Source organism: Monodelphis domestica, chromosome 7 (assembly GCF_027887165.1).
Source record: "Monodelphis domestica isolate mMonDom1 chromosome 7, mMonDom1.pri, whole genome shotgun sequence".
In the NCBI taxonomy this organism is placed as follows: domain Eukaryota; kingdom Metazoa; phylum Chordata; class Mammalia; order Didelphimorphia; family Didelphidae; genus Monodelphis; species Monodelphis domestica.
In genome coordinates this window covers 31,230,905-31,244,706 of record NC_077233.1, presented here as the reverse complement: position 1 = coordinate 31,244,706, position 13,802 = coordinate 31,230,905, and the positions used below count along the sequence as shown (strand labels likewise).

At 36.6% G+C, this 13,802-nt stretch overlaps 1 protein-coding gene and 1 long non-coding RNA gene across 3 annotated transcripts in view; one reads left to right on the top strand and one right to left on the bottom strand.

The window, feature by feature from the left end:
- TAFA1 (TAFA chemokine like family member 1) overlaps positions 1–13,802 on the bottom strand; it is a 551,542-nt gene that overhangs the window by 284,022 nt on the left and 253,718 nt on the right. The gene's annotated exons all lie outside the window — the stretch shown is intronic.
- The window catches only part of LOC130455413 (uncharacterized), a 33,092-nt gene continuing 25,155 nt past the window's right edge, over positions 5,866–13,802 (top strand). Inside the window, exon 1 of the long non-coding RNA XR_008913368.1 lies at positions 5,866–7,501. This is a non-coding gene — a long non-coding RNA (uncharacterized LOC130455413). The remainder of the gene's footprint in view (positions 7,502–13,802) is intronic.

Sequence of the window (13,802 nt, the reverse complement as noted above, 5' to 3'; positions counted from 1 at the left end):
ATGGAAAGTTGAGTCTTTGTCATGCATGGGGCAGGTAGGTGTTCTACTGGATAGAACTGGATAGCCCAGAGTCACAAAGATTTAAAAAAACCTGTTAATCTAGACTGAGGGACAAAATCAAGTATGAAACATACCCCATATCTCTAAAGAGAAGAAGAGTGAGTTGCCATCTGCTCTTTGAAACCAAGATTGGACACCTCATTTCACCTGAGTTCTGCTCCCTTTGCTCTAAATCCGTTTATACAGGGCTTAACAAGTTATTTTTTGCAATACTTTGTTTTAATTATTTTTAACAGCACAATAATATTTCATTCACAGACATCTCATTTTTCAGCCATTCACAAATCAGTGGATCTCTAATTTGGTTTTTTTTGTTGTTTGTTTTTTGCACTTTTAAAGAAATATGAAAAACTATTGCTAACAAATATTTTGGTATGTATGAGATGTGAGACTTTTTTTTGTCTTCTTTAGTTTACTTGGGATTTATACCCAATAGTAGGACTGCTTGTTCAAAGACTGTGAATAGTTTAATTACTTTTCTCATACAATTCCAAAAGGTTTTTGGAACATTTGGATCAATTCACAGCTCCACCAACAGGGTATTAGTGTGCTTGTCTTCCCACAGCCCTTCCCACATAGGCTATTTCCATCTTTTCTTGATCTTTGCCAATTTTCTGGTGTGAGGGAGAATCACAGCTATTTTAATTTTCATTTATCTTATCATTAGTGATTTAGAAAATTTTTTGCTTCAAGGTTGTTGATCATTTACATTTCTTCTTTTCAAAACTCTTTTCTTTTTATATTCTTTGACGATGGGGGAGTAAAATCTAGATTCCTATCTCTCTCTGTTACCTCTTTCTCTAACTCTGTCTCTCTGTTTCTATCATGATCTATGTCTCTAGCACACATAATAGCTACCACATTTGTTGTGTGAACATGTGGAAACTGACTTAATCTCTTAGGAAATTAATTCTTTAATCTATAAAATTGGGATATGCACTTAGCATCGTGTCTAACATATAGTAAATACTTAATAAAAAATACTTGGCTGACTAACTGATAGCTGTAAATATTTTCATAGGGTCACCCTAGGACTCAAATGATGTAATTCATGCAATTTTTCTTGTACTATACAAATATCAGTCATTATTATCCATGAAATCTGAATCAAGAGGATTATTCTTTTCATATCTTTTCATTTTGTATGTATCATGAGGTGAAGTAGAAATCCAGAACCAATGGCTATCGTCTCTGCTTGTGCCATGAAATTGGAGCATGTCTGGACAAATAATTTGATTTTTTCTTGGATGATAATTTTAATTCTCATCAAATTGAGATGCTATAGTATGGCAACCCTATTTACTACAGAGGAGATTTTTAGGCATGGTAGGTCACTAGTGGGGTTTAATTATAATTATAACAAAGGGATATATTTCCCAGAACAATAGAAAAATCTCATTTAGATATCAGGTCTGGATATCATTCTATTTTGCCTCACTATCCTTTATCTGGAAAAGTATCCTCCTAAAGTACTTTCAGAGATTCCATCCCTTCCTTTTTTAGAAGAGCTTACCTTACCTAAGGGATCTCAGTCCCTTAGGCTGCGGGATCCTACTTAGTGTGTATAAAGTCACCTAACCTACTGTATCCATGGAGCCACAGATGCTGTTTCACATCCTATCCAGCTATCCTCCCCTATCCAGGCATCTCACCATCTGCTATACTTTTATATGAGTGCTACTCAGTCCAACCCCCTCTTTTCAGCTTTCTGCTTCTTTCTCTGGGAACAGAAATCAAATCACTATTACCATTGCTTCTATATAGATAGGTATGACATTCACAATTCTGGAAGGAAGTATGGAAGGAAGGAAGGAAGAAAGGAAGGAATGAAGGAAGGAAGGAAGGAAGGAAAGAAGGAAAGAAGGAATGAAGGAAGGAAGGAAGGAAGGAAGGAAGGAAGGAAGGAAGGAAGGAAGGAAGGAAGGAAGGAAGGAAGGAAGGAAGGAAGAGAGGGAGGGAGGAAGGGAGGGAGGGAGGGAATATACACTTTTTTTTAACATTTATTATGTGCCAAGCACTGGGATACAAAATTAAAAATGTTAGAAGGGTGCTTACATTACATTCTAATAGGAGGAGACAACACATTTTGGTATATGGATTCGTAGATCTGGGTATCTTCATTTGGAAATTAAATGGAAAGCTGAGTGATGACTTAGGCTCTACTCTCCTTTGTTCTGATTTCTTATGCCACAATACCCTCTTTTGGTCCATATCTCTGGTCCTGCTGTCTCTGTACTCTTAACACTTTGTATAATGCTTGACCCATGGTGGGTATATGACAAATTCTTTTTTATTTATTATTTTATTTAAAAGAGACCCTTTAGTTTACCATTAACTTTTATATTCAGGTCATCACAAGAGCATGTCTGTAGCTATCTACATAGTTAAATGCATATATAATTTATGTTTATGTCTATAACATTGCTATCTCTCTGCATATGTATTTCATGCAAATCACTTAAATTCTCTAGGCTTTGGTTTCCTCACAGGTTAAATGAAATGATTGGATTGCGTTACTTACGAAGTTCTTTCCATCCCAAAATCTTAAAACCAGGTACTCAGACTGAACCTGGCATACTACCTTTCCAATTCAAATAGTTTGTAGTAAGAATAAGTAGAAATAAAAAGGACCAAAATAACATGATTCAAGGGGATGAAATGGGAAACAAGTCTGGGTAGCATTCCCTCAGAGCTATGCCTATCTTGTTTTAGTCTGCACGAAATTGAATGAAAACATCAGTCCCCTTGAGGTCATTCAGTTCCTTCTGTAGAACCAGGAACTTTGGAACACAGAGTTGCTCCAGGTGAGGATCAGTGTGAAACCAGTAAGCTTCATTAATTTCTCTATTTCCAGAGGATTTTTTGAAGTTCATTCAAATTAGAATTTTGGCAGATATTGATTAAAGGATATTTAAGGATGTGGCATTTACCTTATTTTGTCTTTAATTAGGGGGAAAGAAGATGAAAGGAATAAAATGAAGTAATTAATAAATTTAGTAATGAAATCTCCATTTTTATCCATAGGAAGGTAGAATACAATTTCATTCACTAAATGTTTAAGTTTTCACTTTGTTCAAAGAACTGTTTAAATACTGAAATCATTTATGACCTTTAGGAGCTTACATTCTATTCCAGAGAATGTACCTGTTTCCTAAACAAGTCATTACAAAATAATATCTGAATGTGTTCCAGCAATGGAGGATGGGGGAGATAACTCAAAATGGGACTCATGTAGGAGGTGTTCCTGAACTAAGCCTAGAAGAAAGTTATGGATTCCAAGAGATAGAGATGGGGAAATTATTCTAGTCATGGGGAAGAGACTATGCAAAGGTGTCAAGTAGGTCAGGTTGACTAGAACAGTGATAGCTGAACTTTTAGAGATGAAGTGCTGGTCTCTGCCCCCAACCTTCCAGAATGAGTGTCATCCCCATCCCCCCATCAAGTGCCAGGTACCTCCCCCCAGTTTACCCTTCACAAGGGAGGGAGTAAGTACTCCCTTTGGACTGCTGGTTGGAGGGGCAGGTGAAGTGAAAAATGTCCTCAGTGAGTGGAGAGGTGAGGGGAGTGACATGAGTGTTCTGCTCCCCTCCAGCTATGCTACCTGTGAGATGCCCACCTTGACTTCTGTGTGCTCCCATTGGGCTTCCGGGAAGAGGGGCAAGTGAAGTGAAAAAATGTAATCAGGCAAGGTAGAGAGGAAGGTAGCAGCTCTGCCTGAGTCCCTCTACCTTTCTAGGAGTAAACTTTGGGGAGTGGGCAGGGAAGGCAGCCACATGTCTGCAGAGTGCTCTGTGTGTCATCTTTGGCATTCATGTCATAAGTTCACAATCACTAGACTAGAATATAAAATTTATGGGGATTTTGAAGGAGAGAAAAAGTGGAATCACAAGGAAGACTCCGCTCAGGAAGTTTCACTAATATATACATTAATATTCATGGGTACATATAATGCCAATAGTTGACTGAGAAACTGAAAACTTTTGGGGATGAAACAATGGAATGGTTGTTGAGAAAGAAATGAAAATGATAAGAAGATTGTTTTTTATGGTAAATGGTAGTTAAAAACTCTCACTGTAGGGAGGGATGCCAGATCAATCAATCAATTTGTTAGCTTCATATTATGTTCCAGATGCTTTACTAGGTCCTGAGGAAACAATGGAAAAAAAAAACTGTCAATAGTGTGTAATTAAAAATGAAAGGTTTGGTTCTGACATTACATGATGTCTTCTGAGGTCCCTTTTAAATTTCAATCTAAGACTCTATGATCATTATAATTTCAGGATCCTGTTTATCAAATAAATACATAGTAATATAAATACAAGATAATTTGATGAGGAGGAAGGGGTTGCTGGAGCAAGTAGTATGAGGAAAACCTTCTACTGATTTTAATACTTGGGCTGAACATTAAAGAAAATTAAGAATTCTAAGAGAGAGGGGCATCTGGATAGCTCAGTGGATTGAGAGTCAGGCCTAGAGATGGGAGGTCCTAGGTTAAAATCTAGCCTCAGACACTTCCCAACTGTGTGACCCTGGGCAAGTCACTTGACCCCCCATTGCCTAGCCCTTACCACTCTTCTGCCTTGGACCCAATACACAGTATTGATTCCAAGACAGAAGGTAAGGGTTTTTTTTTAAAGAATTCTAAGAGAAAGTGATGAGAAGGGAATGAATTTCAGGACCAGAATGTACAGGAGGATGTGGCTTATACAAAGGTCCAAAGATGTGAGATGGGGAGTTGTTTGTTAGGAGTAAGAGGGACAGAACTCACCTGTGGGATTGTGGGAAGAAGAGCAACATGTTACTCAGCCTAGGAAAGTAGGTTGGGACTAGGTTGGGAAGTCTCCAAGCAGTTAAAAAACATTCATTAAGATCTGGGAATACAAAAAGAGACAAGAGTCTCTGTTCTCATGTTGCTCATGTTGCTCAATGGGGGAAATTCCCAGAGTTATTTTCATTTGACTCTTCGAGGAATAGGAAATCACAGTAAATTATTGACTAAGACAATGATGTGGTTAGATGTATGTTTTAGAAAAAATCATATAAACAATGAACAGAATAAAACAAAACTCCCAGAATAAGTGGTCATGAACATCATGATAGAGAGGGGTTGAATGGAAGTTAGGGTAAAGAAAGAACCTGGTTTACAGTCTTTTTCTGATGCTCACAACCTGTATGACCTTGGGAAAGTTACTTCACAGCCCTCAACCTCAGTTTATTCATCTGTAAAATGAGGTAATTGAACTGAGTGTCCTCTGAGGTTGTTTTTGGTTCTTTAGCTATGATCTTTTGAGCCTATGAAATTAGAAAGAAGAATTTAAGCAATCTGGAATGATGCCCAGAGAGTTATAAAACTGTTTATAACCTTAGATGCAGCAATACCATTAGGTGTATACCCAAGGTGATTAGGTAAAAAGGAAAAGAACTTTTATTTTCTAAAATATTTATATTAGCTCTCTTTGTGGTGGCAAAGATCTGGAATTTGATGGGATGTGCATCAATTGGGGAATGGCTAAAAAAGTTGGTATATGATTGTGTTGGCATACTACTGCACTGCAAGAAATGACATTTAGGTTAATTACAAAAATATGGAAAGACCTACATGAAATTATGAAATGCAAAATGATCAGAAGCATGAAAGCAGTATCTGTAGCTATAGAATTAATATTTGGAAAACTTGTGAATGTTCACCTCCAGAGAAAGAATTAATAAATCGAAACATGAAAGACATAGTTCATATATATATATATATATATGTATGTACATACATATATATATGTTTTTGTCAAATTGTCAAATGATGCTTTTTCTGTATGGGAAGTAGAGGAAGGGAGTACAGACATTTCAATGTAACCAATGAACAAATAAATTAACTTAAAACAGAAAAAAAAGAATTTAAATTTATTGTGAAAATAAGTTAAGAAACTTTGACCCAAAGAAAGCATTCTTATAGTCAGTATTCATCCGTTATTCATACAAAAAAAGAAAGGCAAGAAAGAAATGGCCAACATTAGAATTCTGGCATATGAGATATTGCCATAAATAGGAGAAATCTCCCAATTGATGTGGAAAGGGCTCGTTATTCTTACCTTGAATGTAACTGTGAAAGTCAGTTACTAGAATTGGTTCCCAAGGAGAAAAGAATGACTAAGGATATTTGCCAGTTCCTGTTCTCCCACCCACACCTTCCTCCTCTATTTGATATTTCTACTCCCATTTCCACAGAAACTCAGCTTTTAAAATTAGGAAGTTGGCAAAGCCTGCCTTCAGCACCCTCCTACTCTCCCTCTCAATTGCCATGATACTTTCTATTTTCCAAGTGAATTCATTATGCTCCCTTGCTGCCCTAAGGTCTTAGTTGCAACTGGTTTTATGGCCCTGTCCAACTGGATTGCTCCATTTTCTAGCCCTTCTCTTCATCCTTCCTACATTCATATCAATTGGCCTGCCTTGTACTGATTCAGTTAGATTTAACATAGGTTCATTAAGGGCCTACTATATGTAAAAAATTATGCTAGATTCTGGAGGGACAGAGAAAAACAAACCCCAGACTTGCCTCAAGAACCAGCAATTTTCATGGATTCCATATCTTGTTTACCCAATACTCAGGCCTCTTCTCTCAGATTTGCCAGGTGACTACTTTTCTGGATAAATACTATGTTTATACCTTAAAGATGCAACACAAACTCATTCATTTGGCATTTTAAATACTCCACAATTGCATTCAAGTCTAATTTTCCTTGTTTCTGATACTTCATTCCCTTCTACATGCTCTCCAATTCAGTCCAATTGGCTTATGTGCTATCCCTTGAACTTTTTCCTTCATCTTTGTAAAATTTAAATTATATCTCTAATAATATAAATATTATATGTTATGAGGTTTATTAAGGATTATTAGAAATCAAGGAATAAAGAAGATACAAAATAAAAAAAAACACATGCCCATGGCTGATTAGCCCATTTAAAATCCTGGTGCTTAGCTTACAAAGGAAGAGAGCATGGGAGGTGTTACTGCCAGTTAAATACCAATTGTGATCTCACCAACATGGAGATTCAGGAAAGATTATAGGGAATTTTGGTAAATACCAAGGACTTCTGGGGAATAAAGTCTAGGGCTCAAAAATCTCCATTTATATATCTTACACCTTGGTACCTTTGCCCAGGCTTCAGACAATGCTGCTCCCTTCAGGTCTGCATCTTATAATTCCCACCACTTCCTTCAAAGTAAGGTCAAGGTGTACCATCTCCTGTGGGAACTTGTTAGTGACTCATTTCATTTTTCTTCCTCTACCTCAAATGATAATGCTTACCCTTCTATGTTTATATGCTATGTGTTCTTACTTTGTATTTTTTATCCCAGCACCTAGCATACAGTAGGAGCTTCTACATTGCTTCTTCATTGGATTATATTGGATTTTGGAAGATTCCCATAGATGAGAAATAAGTATGTGGTAATTTTTTTTCTTTCTCTCAAATGATTAATTTGGACTTTTCATTTAAATGAACCACTAAATCTCAGTCATGGTCTTTTGGTACTGAATTATGAGTTCATTAGTTTGGAGGACTCCCATTGAATAAATTCCTTTTTCCAAAGAAGACGAGAAACAGTTCTGAAATTTACAATCCTAGAGAAATATATGGTGTCATTGAAATATTATGTGACTTGTCTAGGGCCACATGGGCAATATTCCTTTTTTGTTAGCAATAATATTTTTTATATTTATAAATTGCCTCTGGTTAGTTTTCCAGTCACTACACTGGCTTTTTAAAAAGTTGATGAAATATCATGTTTTTTATTGAAGGCAGGAAAAGTGTGGATAGAATATTGGAATTGAAATTAGGAAGATCTGGGTTTGAATTCCACCTCTAATTCTACTTTATTAACTATCTAACCAATGGTGTTCTTTTTCAGGCTCTGTTTCCTATCTTTAAAATGAATTTGAAAATATAACTTAACCTAAGGTTAAATCAAATAAATAAGGTTAAACCAAATAAGATAATGAACATTTGAAAACCTTAAAGAACTTGGTAAGCATTAGTTCTTAGTAGTAATGATAACAGCAGCAACCATATTGAAAGGAATTTACTCAGTATTGAATGTAAGAATACAAATGCAGGAAGTTTCTGCTGTTTATTTGGTCTTCATACTCAACTTCTAGTTTCATGAAATGAAAAAGCAAGATGATTAGAAATTATGGAAATTTTAAAAGGGACAGGGAAGGTAATTACATTCTGTTAAAAGGGACTTTAGATAATGAGGAAATATCACTAATCAATATATATGCACCAAATAATATAGCTCCCAAATTTCTAATGGAGAAACTAGGAGAATTGAAGCAAGAAATAGACAGTAAAACCATATTAGTGGGAGACTTAAACCAACCATTATCAAATTTAGATAAATCAAATCAAAAAATAAATAAGAAAGAGGTAAAAGAAGTGAATGAAATCTTAGAAAAATTAGAATTAATAGACATATGGAGAAAAATAAATAGGGATAAAAAGGAATACACCTTCTTCTCAGCACCACATGGCATATTCACAAAGATTGACCATACATTAGATCACAGAAAAATGGCACACAAATACAGAAAAGCAGAAATAATAAATGCAGCCTTTTCAGATCACAAGGCAATAAAAAAGAAATGATCGGTAATGGTATGTGGAAAACCAAATCAAAAACTAATTGGAAATTAAACAATATGATACTCCAAAATCGTTTAGTTAGAGAAGAAATCATAGAAACAATTAATAATTTCATTGAGGAAAATGACAACGGTGAGACATCCTTTCAAACCTTTTGGGATGCAGCCAAAGCAGTAATCAGAGGTAAATTCATATCCCTGAGTGCATATATTAACAAACTAGGGAGAGCAGAGATAAATCAATTGGAAATGCAAATAAAAAAACTCAAAAGTGATCAAATTAAAAACCCCCAGCAGAAAACCAAACAAGAAATCCTAAAAATTAAGGGAGAAATTAATAAAATCAAAAGCGATAGAACTATTGATTTGATAAATAAGACAAGAAGCTAGTAATTTGAAAAAAACAAAATAGACAAAATACTGGTCAATCTAATTTAAAAAAGGAAAGAAGAAAAGCAAATTAACAGCATCAAAGATGAAAAGGGTGTAAACCTTAAAATTTCTTAGACTTGTGAATGTTGGAAATTTCACCATTGGAAGGTTTCATGCTTGTAGGGAATTTCCTACTGATAGTGGGAACTCTATTGGAATGTGAACCCCATTGGCATGGGAGGATCTTTCTCCTCCCTACTTAAGATTACTTTAGGACAGAAACCTTTTGCTGAACAATGGAAAGGGCTTTGACCTATGCTTAAGCATATAACAGGAAGTTCTTTGAGTCATGATTGATTTTAGAATTGATACAATAGAGATACTTGGAATGACAGAACCAGGTCTTGGAACTTCCAATCTCCACCCTGCTCAGGGTAACAGGATTTAGGAAGGGCTGCAGCAAAGGATCAAGATTTAATTATTTTAGAATATGACCTTCAACAGACATGTGCAAAGCCACAGACCTCTGGGCGGTCCTGGGTTAAGCTTGAGCCACCATTGGCACAGGGAAGACATGGACAGTGATAGGTAGATGTGAGAACTGAGGGGAGGGAACTTGGATGGTTTCCTTAAAGATAGCGGGGTCTGAGGACTGAGGAGGTTGGAGAGGTTTTGCTCTGAGAGGTTGTGCTCTGAGAAGCTTGCTCTGAAGGAAGCTGGAGGTGGAGGCCCCTGAGACTGTTTCTCCATTTTGGTCATGTGAGTGATAGGGACTGAGCTCTTTTCTTTGCCTCAGCTATCTAAGGGCTTGGGCCTTTTGGCCCAGCCTAAACAGAGGGGATATTTAAGCCCTATTCCCTTCTCTCTCTCTCTCTCTCTCTCTCTCTCTCTCTCTCTCTCTCTCTCTCTCTCTCTCTCTCTCTCTCTCTCTCTCTCTCTCTCTCTCTCTTTCTCTCTCTCTCTCTCTCTCTCTCATACCTTCCTTTCTTCCTCCTATTTGTAATTAAACTCCATAAAAGGTTGACTGCTGACTTGAGTTTTCATTTAGGAATTACATAGCTGAATTCCTTGGTGACCTTAAATTAATATATATCAGTCTTTTAAAGTGATTTCCTTGTCACAAGGGTGACATCACCTCTGATGAAGAGGAAATTAAGGCAATCATTAGAAATTACTTTGCCCAATTATATGGCAAGAAATACACCAATTTAGGTGATATGGATGAATATATACAAAAATACAAACTGCCTAGACTAACAGAAGAAGAAATAGAATTCTTAAATAATCCCATATCAGAAAATGAAATCCAACAAGCCATCAAAGAAGTTCCTAAGAAAAAATCCCCAGGGCCTGATGGATTCACCAGTGAATTCTATCAAACATTCAGAGAACAGTTAATCCCAATACTATACAAACTATTTGACATGATAAGCAAAGAGGGAGTTCTACCAAACTCCTTTTATGACACAAACATGGTACTAATTCCAAAGCCAGGCAGGCCAAAAACAGAGAAAGAAAACTATAGGCCAATCTCCCTAATGAATATAGATGCAAAAATCTTAAATAGGATACTAGCAAAAAGACTCCAGCAAGTGATCAGAAGGGTCATCCACCATGATCAAGTAGGATTTATACCAGGGATGCCTGAGGGCTGGTTCAATATTAGGAAAACCATCCACATAATTGACCACATCAACAAGCAAACCAACAAGAACCACATGATTATCTCAATAGACACAGAAAAAGTCTTTGATAAAATACAACATCCATTCCTATTAAAAACACTAAAAAGCATAGGAATAGAAGGGTCGTTCCTAAAAATAATAAACAGTATATATCTAAAACCATCAGCTAATATCATCTGCAATGGGGATACACTAAATCCATTCCCAATAAGATCAGGAGTGAAACAAGGATGCCCATTATCACCTCTACTATTTGACATTGTACTAGAAACACTAGCAGTAGCAATTAGAGAAGAAAAAGAAATTGAAGGCATCAAAATAGGCAAGGAGGAGACCAAGTTATCTCTCTTTGCAGATGACATGATGATCTACTTAGAGAATCCTGGAGATTCAACCAAAAAGCTAATTGAAATAATCAACAACTTTAGCAAAGTTGCAGGATACAAAATAAACCCACATAAGTCATCAGCATTTCTATATATCACCAACACAGCTCAGCAGCAAAAACTAGATAGAGAAATTCCATTCAAAATCACCTTAGACAAAATAAAATACCTAGGAATCTATCTCCCAAGACAAACACAGGAACTATATGAACACAACTACAAAACACTCTCCACACAACTAAAACTAGACTTGAGCAATTGGAAAAAAACATTAACTGCTCATGGATAAGACGAGCCAATATAATAAAAATGACCATCCTACCCAAACTTATTTATCTATTTAGTGCCATACCCATTGAACTCCCAAAAAATTTCTTTACTGATTTAGAAAAAACCATAACAAAGTTCATTTGGAATAACAAAGGATCAAAGATATCCAGGGAAATAATTAAAAAAAAAACACAAATGATGGGGGCCTTGCAGTCCCAGACCTCAAACTATATTACAAAGCAGCAATCATCAAAACAATTTGGTACTGGCTAAGAGACAGAAAGGAGGATCAGTGGAATAGACTTGGGGCAAGCGACCTCAGCAAGACAGTATACGATAAACCCAAAGATCCCAGCTTTTGGGACAAAAATCCACTATTCGATAAAAACTGCTGGGAAAATTGGAAGACAGTGTGGGAGAGACTAGGAATTGATCAACACCTCACACCCTACACCAAGATAAATTCAAAATGGGTGAATGACTTAAACATAACGAAGGAAACCATAAATAAATTGGGTAAACACAGAATAGTATACATGTCAGACCTTTGGGAGGGCAAAGGCTTTAAAACCAAGTAAAACATAGAAAGAATCACAAAATGTAAAATAAATTATTTCGACTACACAAATTAAAAAGCTTTTGTACAAACAAAACCAATGTAACTAAAATCAGAAGGGAAACAACAAATTGGGGGAAAATCTTCATAGAAACCTCTGACAAAGGTTTAATTACTCAAATTTATAAAGAGCTAAATCAATTGTACAAAAAATCAAGCCATTCTCCAATTGATAAATGGGCAAGGGACATGGATAGGCAGTTCTCAGATAAAGAAATCAAAACTATTAATAAGCACATGAAGAAGAGTTCTAAATCTCTTATAATCAGAGAGATGCAAATCAAAACAACTCTGAGGTATCACCTCACACCTAGCAGATTGGCTAACATGACAGCTATGGAAAGTAATGAATGCTGGAGGGGATGTGGCAAAGTAGGGACATTAATTCATTGCTGGTGGAGTTGTGAACTGATCCAACCATTCTGGAGGGCAATGTGGAACTATGCCCAAAGGGCGATAAAAGAAGTCTACTCTTTGATCCAGCCATAGCACTGCTGGGTTTGTACCCCAAAGAGATAATGGGGGAAAACACATGTACAAGAATATTCATAGCTGCGCTCTTTGTGGTGGCCAAAAATTGGAAAACAAGGGGATGCCCTTCAATTGGGGAATGGCTGAACAAATTGTGGTATATGTTGGTGATGGAATACTATTGTGCTAAAAGGAATAATAAAGTGGAGGAATTCCATGGAGACTGGAAAGACCTCCAGGAAGTGATGCAGAGCGAGAGGAGTAGAACCAGGAGAACATTGTACACAGAGACTAATACACTGTGGTATAATCGAACGTAATGGACTTCTCCATTAGTGGCAATACAATGTCCCTGAACAATCTGCAGGGATCTAGGAGAAAAACACTATCCATAAGCAGAGGACAAACTGTGGGAGTAGAAACACCAAGGAAAAGCAACTGCCTGACTACAGCGGTTGAGGGGACATGACAGAGGAGAGACTATAAAGGAACACTCTAATGCAAATACTAACAACATGGCAATGGGTTCCAATCAAGAACACATGTGATACCCAGTGGAATCACACGTCGGCTATGGGGGTAGGGGGGAGGAAAAGAAAATGATCTTTGTCTTTAATGAATAATGCATGGAAATGATCAAATAAAATATTATTTAAAAAAAGAAATTATGGAAATTGTCTGTGTAACATGTAAATCACAGAGAAATCATTACTCCAAGTTAATGCCCAGGAAAAAAAGCCAATCAAGACTGCAACAGGGAATTAGAGACATTATAAATAAAGAAAGCAGTCCATAGCTTTGTGACCTTAGCTGGTCATAGGTTCCTAGTCACCCTATTTCAAGTATTTTTAAATAGGTCAAACTGGATCACAGGTTTCCATTCCCATATCTAATGTAATAAATAATATTTTTCAAGTGCCTACTATGGGCAAGACACCATACTTAATAAAGTTGAAATACTGACTTTCTCTGCAGGTGACAGAAGAGTAAGAGCTATGGGGGCAATTAGCTCCTGAAACTCTATGATTGGTGTCTAAGCTGCTGACATTGCATTAGCCAGGGGTACAGGCTTGTCTACAAGGGGTAAATTATTCAGTTGGATGCTATGCAGTAACAAAGACCCATCAGAATGGCTCTTTTAAGTTATCTTCCCTCAACTTCTGCCACTCAAAAACTTCAGAGTGGGAAACCATACCATATTAGGGTTTTTTGAGCACCTTTGTTTCCTATTCTCTTGGCTATCTTCTGTAGGCTTCGTTAAGAGCTTCCATCCCAACTCTTTTGCCATGAATCTGTTTTA